This window comes from Lathyrus oleraceus, chromosome 6 (genome assembly GCF_024323335.1).
Source record: "Lathyrus oleraceus cultivar Zhongwan6 chromosome 6, CAAS_Psat_ZW6_1.0, whole genome shotgun sequence".
Classification (NCBI taxonomy): Eukaryota; Viridiplantae; Streptophyta; class Magnoliopsida; order Fabales; family Fabaceae; genus Lathyrus; species Lathyrus oleraceus.
The window spans coordinates 178105984-178116050 of record NC_066584.1 but is presented as its reverse complement, the minus strand read 5'-3'; positions in this window follow the sequence as shown (position 1 = coordinate 178116050).

Sequence of the window (10067 nt, the reverse complement as noted above, 5' to 3'; positions counted from 1 at the left end):
GATTGTAAATACTTGTTTATGCATTTTTTTTTGTGTTTGTGGTCTTTTGACCTCAAGATACTTAATAAACAACAAAAACCCTAAAAAATATTTGTGTGGACTGTTGGATTTGATCTGAGACTTTGACTTAGAATTAGGCAACATTCCCCATGCAAAAGGATTTAGCCAATGTCAACATTTCTTAAACCAAGTTATTGTGATGTTGAGCTTTCATCTGATACAAGTATTGGGATGCACTTGAGTTCATCAATGACATGGTCTTGATGCCAATGTTACTTTGAACCTGTGTCTAATGCCTTACTCTGAGCCATTCAAGGAGTATATCATCTGATACACGGGGAAGATTATGAAGAAGACTATGAAGTTGCTAGCTTGGATATGGCTAATCTTTATTTGATGCCTTGCTCTTCATCTCGCTATTTGTATATTGATATTTCTTGATTTTAAAGTCAAAGGGAAAAATGGGTTTCTATATGACATTCTGGTCTATTGGATTACATCCCATTGGTCAGATCTTTTCAACTCTTAATTTTTAAGTTCTTGCTTAGGATTAGTCTCTTCATCTCCTCCCATTTCTTAAATTTCAAATCTCTCCCCCTTTTTTTTAAATCTTCTTTGCTTATGATTTCTAAACTTAAACTTTATTTCAAACTAGAAACTTTGGCGTTGTGCCATTGCATTTTTAAACTCTTTTCTTAAACCAAACTTGTGAATGAATCTAACCGTATTGACTTAAAATTTCGAAAGACAAAAAGAACTAACACTCATTCAAACTCTTTTAGGCCCTTGGTGCCTTTCTTTAACTGAATTTTTTTGTTAAAAGCAATCCGCTCACTTTGAAATTGATGCCACAAACTACGAGGTTTTGATCCCTCATTTTTATGTTGGTACGTAGGCACAAGTCCGAAGGACTTGTCAAACACAAAAATATAATTAATGAATTCTTTTCTCATCCCCGCACTCTATTTATTGCAAACATCATTTCATACCAAAACACATGTACACACAAAAAAAGGCTCCCTAGGAGTACCTAGGACACTTTGGGTGCTAAACCTTCCCTCTGTGTAACCAACCCACTTACCTGTAATCTCTGACATTTTATTAGTTTTGATCTAAAAACTTCTTATCTTTGGAAACAATAAAAGCACGGTGGCGACTCTGGTTTTATTGACGTTAAGCTTATCCATAGCTTAATGGTCATGAATTTACCGCTACAAATCTGCTTATGCACTTCCTCTTTGATCTTCACTGCCATATCAGGATGAGTTCTTCTCAATTTCTGCTTGACCGCGAGAATTCTGGCTTCAACGGCAATCTATGCTCCACAATCTCAGAATCCAAACCAGGAATATCTTAATAGGACCAGGAAAACACATCAGAATAATCTCGAAGAAGATCACTCAACCCCTTCTTAGCTTCTGGACCCAGTTGAGACCCAATCTTGACTTCCTTCACATCATCCTCGGAACCCAAGTTGACTAATTCAATATGTTCTTCAAACGGCTGCATGGCTTTTTCCTCATACTCAAGCAAACAGGATAACTCATCAGATACTTCTTCATCGTCAATCTCTTCCTCAACTTCAAACACAGGGAAATCAAAGTTTGGAGAGGGAGTAAGATCATTATATTCAATGGGTTTGAGAACCAACCTGCATAATGATTTGATATTTTGATTTTAGAGAAGTGGAGTGCGAACAAAAATTATGCAGATGGAAGATTATTATTTATTTATGTTTTTTTTATTACCATTTTCAGAAGAAAAAAAGAAGTAAAAATAAAACATCATAGATGTGGATGAATAAAATTGTATTTCATTGATGATAATAAAGAAAGGGCCCAACAATGTTCACTTCTCCCTTAGGCATATGAGAAGGATTTTTCTTAAAGATAATAAAAACAAATTACTTAGAACGATGAATGACAACAGGAACATCAAGAGCAACCCAATTATTACAAATCTGGCCAGGCATCACAAAGTTGGCGCAAGCTTCATCTTTATCACCACTGTCCTTAATAATGGCAGCTAAGTGTTGATCATTCCCATGAATGAACCCTTGACTGCGGAAAATTGGTTGCATAACTTTGGCTTCGGCGTTGAATGGCTCTGGTTGAAATCCTAGCCTGGATCTGTTCTTATTCTCGGCGATCTCCACAACACGATCCCACTTATCAATACTGCCAACCTGAATAGCCTCTTGTGCATCTTTCGAAGAAGACATGGGTGCTGCAGTTTTCTTTAACTCATCAGCAATAGATAAGGCTTGGAACGGCGTCCCAACCTCCTCCTCAGCATCAACATACATGAAAGATGACAAATGGCTTACCAATAATGCCTTCTTTCACCAACAACGACAAGCTTGCCATTCTTAATAAATTTCAGCTTCTGGTGTAGAGTAGACATCACAACTCCAACTTCATAAATCCATGGTCTTCCCAACAAGCAGCTGTAGGCCGGATGGATATCCATTACTTGGAAAGTAAATTGGAAATCACTCGGACCTATCTTTACTAGAACGTCCACTTCTCCAATGACGGTCTTACAAGAACCATCGAGCGCTTCGACAACTACACCATTATACTTCTTTGAGGCACCTTGGTAGGAGAGTCTTGACATAGTTGATTTTGGTAACATATTCAATGACGAACCAGTATCAACCAACACATTGGACAAATCGTCCTCCCTACAATTCATTGAAATGTGCAGTGCCAAATTGTGATTCCTGCCTTCCTCAGGAAGTTCTTCATCACAGAAACTGAAATTGTTACAAGAAGTGATATTAGCAACAATGTGGTCAAACGGATCCATAGTAATATCATGCTCAACATAGGCCTGTTCCAACACTTTCTATAAAGCTTCTCTATGCGCTTCAAAATTCGTTAGCAAGGATAACATAGAGATCTTTGACGGCGTCTGAAGCAGCTGCTCTACAACATTGAATTCACTTCTATTGATTAACCTTAACACCTCATTATCATCGTTAGTCTTCAATTTTCTGAATTCACCAGACTGGCACATTGGAGAATTAACCAGATTCACTACAGGAATATCTACCTTCTTTCCTACAGAAACGTCTTCTACCACCTTAGGGAAAACTAGACTGAACACACGACCACTACGAGTCACCTCTGCAATATCTGCGATATTCACCATTGAGTCTGCAACTAGAAGAGGAATCTCTTGGCCATTTTCAATCATTGTGGCATTATATTGACATGGTACAGCTTTATCGGATGCATAAGGGACAGGGCCAACTAACCGTATTACCAACGGCGATACCAATTTGTTCACATTATTGATGTTGCTGTTATCATATTGAATGACTACCCGCTCATGGGTCTTGAACACTGGAACAATGACATTCACAATATTTTCCATATATCTTGACTGTTGAACCTGAATAACATTCTCATCCATTAACCTTTGAATATCTCTTTTGACAATCATACACATGTGGGTTCACGATGCAAATGACATAACCATCATGGTCATGGTCATAGTCACGGATTAAACACAAATTTCTATGCATTTCCACCATAGATCTTCAGATACGTCGTACATCAAAAACTCTAAAATTCCATGGACAGTCGTCCACCATGTTGACAAAAGCGTTACCATGAGCAGGCAACCGATTGGCTTTTACATTAGGCGCTCTGTCGTCAGAGGACACCATACCACTCTTCACATGCTTTTGAACTTTGTACTTTAGCGGATAGCAATTCTCTATATCATGACCAGGGGCTCCTTGGTGAAAAGCACAATGAAGATCAAGCTCGAACCACCATGGTAGTGGCTCAGGAATTTGCGGAGGGTTTCTTGGCTGGATTAGATTCTTGAGGACCAATGACGGGTATAACTATGCATAAATCATTGAAATAGAGTCAAAGGAGACCTTCTTCCTCTCAAAATTTTGCTGATGATTGTTGTTGTTGTAGTTGGTTCTTTGTTGCGGTTGTTGATGTTGTTGTTATTGAATCGGAACTGATCGATTGTTGGAGTTGTTGGAAAAAACCGGAATTACTGAAGAAACTTGGTGCTGATGTTGACGGGGTTGAGAACCTTTTCTGACATGAGGCATCCTATTCCTCCCCAATGATACTGAATTATCTTCTCCCTCCTTCCTCTTAGAGAAACTCCAACCATACTTCTTGCTAGGTGACGCCTCTTCTTTAGTCAAACATCCTTCACGAACTTCTTCTTCTAGCCTCTTCCCCATGTTTACCATTTCGATAAAATCATTGGGGGAACTTGCAATCACACATTCATAATAAAATGAACTCAACGGTTTTAAGAAGATCTTCATCATTTCCTTCTCTTTATGAGGTGAACTTATCTGAGCAACCAATTCTCTCCATCTCTGGGTATATTCTTTGAATGTCTCCTTATCTTTCTTAGACACTAACCTCAATTGGTCTCTATCAGGCGCCATATCGACGTTGAACTTATACTCCTTGACAAAGGCTTCAATTAAAATATCTTGGAAATAGTGAATCAACAACTGATCATTATCAGTTTGAGTAGATATTTTTATGGCATACCTAAGAAGACAGCTCAGTGGGCAAGTATTCCCTTTGTACTTTTCAAAGTCTGGTACCTTGAATTTCACCGGGATCTTGTCATTAGGGACCAAGCAGAGTTCAACAACACTCTTCCCAAAAAAATCTTTCCCTCTTAGAGTCTCCAACTCTTTGCGCAGCTCGAGGAACTGATCTTTCATTTCTCTTTCTCCTCATATACATCTGGACCCTCATACGACTCAGAGTGGTAGATAGTTTCTTCAATACGAGGAAGAGTGTGAACAACAGGAGGTCGAACTTACATGACCGAGCTAGATGCCGATAGAGAAACAAATATGGGTGAATACAATTCTGGCATAAAATTTGATGGCATTCCCCAAGGGAATCCAACAGGCATAACATGAAAGGGTTGACTTGCAGCAACAATAGGAACAATTGAAGAGGCAATCTCAGAAATAACGGTCCTCTGAGGATGAGGAGTTGTAGGATACAATAATGATTGCTTCTGGGCGGCAATCACAGATTCCATCAGTGTCGTAAGTCTGGCGATCTCATCCTTCAGCTCTCAGTTCTCTTGCTCTAGATGCTCCATCCTCTTCGGTTGATTAGCGCGGGCATTATAGTGGTGAGTCAGCTTGACTGATGCATATAAGAAGAATTGATAAGACATTTGGTGGAAGAAACCTGTTATGCAAATGATGCATGAAATGCAATGTTTTTTATTATATTTAATTTCAAAGTTTTTGATAGTTTCATATGAAATGCAATATTTTTAATTTGATTGATCACAAAATCTCTTTTTATTCAAAAAATTTGGAAGGATTACACTGAGTACATTTTCAGAAACCAAAGTACAAATACAAGAGAAAAGGAAACTATCATCCTAAGGATCCCTAGTAACTGTATCAGATGATCTGGCTACGAGTGCATAATTCCTTCAGATCAACAATCTTCTTCCAAGCACCGGAAGGTTGACGCATGCTAGAGGAAGATGAACCCTTTGGATCTCTCTGTCTCTTCATTGCTCGGTCTTCAAGAATCTCAATAAGTGCATCCTTATCCTTAGACTCAAGCTGCAACTCTTCATGCTTTCGGCTCAAAGCATGGAACCACTCTTCCCACATATCTGTTTCTTGCTTCATCTTGGCGAGTGCGTCTTCCAACTCCTCTACATATTGGTTAGGAAGAGTTGATGGCTCAGCCATAACCACAGACATAGATCTTTCACAAGCATACAACATCTTCAGTTCCAAAGCTCTCTTCTTCACCCAGATAATGTAAGCTTCCAAAGCTACACAGTTGCATGGATCAAGCTCAGATCTTCCTTTCCTATGCACGTTATGCCAAGCATGTATCATCCTTTTCTTCAAATGTTGGGGATCTTTACCGTCTTGATAAAATAGACCTTCTAACTTAGCTTTATTAGGTTTATCTCTCAAGGGGAACCCAAGTTGACGACGAGCCAAAGCGGGGTTATAGTTGATCCCTCCTTCTGTACCAATGAGAGGCACATTAGAGAATTCACCACAACTGTCAATATCAAAGATACTCAATGCAGAATCATACCAAACAACATCGTTATTAGTGAGAGACATAAATCTCTGAGACCACTGTAGACATTGCCGGTTCTCCAAGAAAGCAGGCGTCTGAGATAAGTGCGAAATAAACCACTTGTATAGAAGAGGAACACATCACACAATAGCCACACCACCTTTAGAATTCCTCAAATGTAAAGAGAAATGCATGTCACCCAATAGAGTAGGAACAGGATTCCCAATCAAGAAGATTCTAATGGCGTTAACATCAACAAAATCGTCAATGTTAGGGAACAAAGCCAAACCATAGATGAGTAATACAAAGATTACTTCAAATGCATCCACACTATCGGCTTGAGCAAAAACAGTAGCCCTACAAATGAGAAACTCGGAAGTCAAAACAAGAATTCCACCTTTCTTCCCCAAATGAGCACCAATCTCAAATTTCTTCAGATGTAGAGCTTCATCTATAACATGAGTCTCGGGATCTCCTCCAATCCACTAAAAAGTGCCCTGTAAGATATGGGTATACCCAAGAGATGGGCATATTCCTCCAACATGGGCACAAGCTAATAATCTAGAAAAGTGAAACATCGGTAGAGAGGGTCATAGAACTGAACCAAAACACTCAGAAGTCCTTCAACCACATCAGCAGATAATACAGAAAAATCTTCCCATGACATTGCTTGAAGTCCAAGGGATCTAATATAAAGGACAACAACTTCCTTAGCTCTTTCAAATCAGGACATCTGAAACTGTACTTCTTAGTGTTCCTTCATCCACAATCCATGGTCTGAAAATATTTGCAAATAAGTCCTTAGTTTCCTTGAAATTTAATTTTTTGTGATGAATGTTATAATGCGCATGAATGCACGAATGCAACAATCACACACAAGGGATCACACACAAGGAAAACATAAACAAAGGTCAAGGGATGGATCAAGTCATCATCAAGATCAATCATCCATTTTGGTGGATCATGGTTTTCACCTTATCGACATCCAATTTCCATTGATATTGATGAGACTTGATTGGATCAACCGAGAATCAAACGGTTTGTTGTGAGTCACGAGCATGGAGTCAGGTTAAGAACCATTCCAAAGGAGTGTACTAAGGATAAAACTTGCAGATCATGTTCTACAAAAGTTCCCAGAGTCTTAATCCCATCTATCGGATATTATAAGTTAGGATGACTAACTCATCAACCCATAATATTCTCAAGAGAAACTCGTCTAAGTGTAGTATCACGTAACAACTGTTATCAAGTCTACACCTGAACAGTATCCGTACTACGTTCTAAATAGGCCAAGTTGGATTAAATGTTCTACGGTCCTTAGCTTCTCAGACCCCAAATCAAAGAAAGTAATTCCTATCCACAAATGACTTGTGTGACATCAATAACTCTACAGAGGTCTCCACTGAGTAGATAGGTCTCAAGCCAACTTGTTAAGGACTACTCCACACAAGTTGAACATGACTATACCATCCTCATATCTTAATTACACTCAATTTCGGGTTAGAACTTATCTCACCACTCAGAGATCACCAAGCATAACAAATAGATTATATCACACAAATAATATATACAAACATCAAATATACAAATATATACACATAAAAAAGAAGGCTAAACCCACTGAGGACTACTCCCCAGCAGAGTCGCCACTTAATTTCTGTAGAGGAAAATTCATGACCATCAAGTTATGGATAAACTTGACGTCAATAAAACCAGAGTCACCAACGTGCTTTTATTATTTCCAAAGGAAAGGGGAAAAGTACGAACACACCCCAAAGATAAGAAGTTTTCAAATAAAAACTAATAAAATGGAAGAGATTACAGGTAAGGGGGTTGGTTACACCGAGGGAAGATGTTAACACCCAAAGTGTCCTAGGTACTCCTAGGGAGCCCTTTTTATATGTGTGCATGTGTTTTTGGTATAAATGATGTTTTATAAAATACAGAGTGTTAGGATGAGAAAATAATTAATTGATTATATTTTTGTGTTTGACAGGACCTTCGGTCTTGTGCCTATGTACCAACATAAAAATGAGGGATCAAAACCTCATAGTTCGTGGTAAAAATTTCAAAGAAATTGGTGAATTGCTTTTAACAAAAGTTTAATAAGAAAAGGGCACAAAAGGTCAAAAGTTTGAGTGAAGTTGTTAGTTTTTTTTGTCTTTTGAAATTTAAATCAATATGGTTACGTTTACTTACAAGTTTGATTTAAGATAAAGCTTGAAAATTCATTGGCATAAGGCCAAATTTTCTATTCATTAAAAATTGTCTAAGTTTGAAATCACAAGCAAATAATGTTTTTGAAAAGAGGGAGAGATTTTGAAATTTAAGAAGTGGGAGGAGATGAAGAGGCTATCCTAAGCACAAATTTAAAAGTTAAGAGTTGAAAAGATCTGACCAATGGGATGCAATCCAATAGACAAGAATGTCATATAGAAACCCATTTTCCTTTGGAATTTAATCAAGAAATGATCAATAAACAATGAGCAATGTCTATACATCATGAAGATCAAGGCCTCAAATAAAGATAGCCACATCTAAGCAGGCATTCCAATAGCTAGTAGTCTTCATTGTCTTCCAATGTAGTAGATGAAATATTCCATGATCCACACAGAACAAAACATCAGACATCATCTTAACAAAAATAACATTAAAGCAAAGAGACATGTTAGCAGATGAACCAAAGAGATCCAATGTCTTGCATCAGATGAAAGTTCTCAAGGATAGCTCAGTCTCAGATGTTCGCATTGGCCAAGTCCTTTAGCACAGGGAAAGTTTCCTAATTCTAAGTCCAAAAGCACAAAGCAAATTCCAACAGTCCTCCAAATGTTTTTTTAGGGTTTTTGTTGTTATTAGGTGTTTTAAGGTCCTAACACCACAAACAAAATCAAAATACACAAACAAATATATACAATCACAAGTATGGCTCAAATGAGAAAAGTGAAAATGACTTGAAACATAAACAAGTTATATGAAATGTAAATCGCAATGGATGATAAAAGACTGAAATTTAAATTGCATAAATGTAAATGACTTGAAAGTAAAGCAATATTAATAAGAGTTAATAAAATGTTAGTCAAACGTTAGTCAAGTGTTAGAGTTAATTTTTAACTGATTAAGTCATTCTTTGGAGAACACTCAACCATTCAGTTATAAGTATGAGTCTTTAAACCAAGACATCTTGCATGAGAAGGGCTCTAACTTGGATAATTCAACAAGTATGCCACTAGCTCCCATGAAAGGAAAAAAGGTCAAGTCTCCAAACAATGCCATGGAGAGTGGGAGACTTACAATCTCACTTTCTCGAATGCTATGCCTTGAGGGTCAAATTTATCTCTATGTTAACCAATCGTAATTGGACTTATGTAGAAGTCACAACTATCTGAGGTAGGGCGATAAAAATATAGGTGTTAATGCATGTTACAAATTTGGTACAAAAAACCAAACTCCTAAAACATACCACACACAAAAATAAAATGGGAAGGACCTATCTCAATCACACTTGTATTGATTCATCTAACACAAGGTCATTGATGAATCAATTAGCCTTTAGACATTAGAGATTTCATTAGTCAAATGGGGGGATGGGAAAGTATAAGGATGAAGATGAAGAGGGAGGGGAAGATAGAAACACAAATTGATCATGAGAGGAATTTCATCAAATCAAAACCATCCATTAAATTTGGGAGATGAAATTTAGATTTCATCAATCCCCTAAATCCAATGGTTTTGATCCAACAAAAGTGAAATCAATCATGACTAAGGCCCAAAGAGAAAGTCAAACATCATAAGACCATAAAAATGGCTCAACAATATTTTTAAACATTTAATCAATTAAAAACCAATTTAAAAATGAATTAAAATACATTTTTATTTGGTCAAAACCTAAAATCCCTTCAAAACACCAAATAAATGGCCAAGGGATTTATCCTAGGTCAAATAAGGTCAAAGGACCTTAGACAAAAAATTTCAAGATTTTTAAAAGGTCAGAAGTATTTT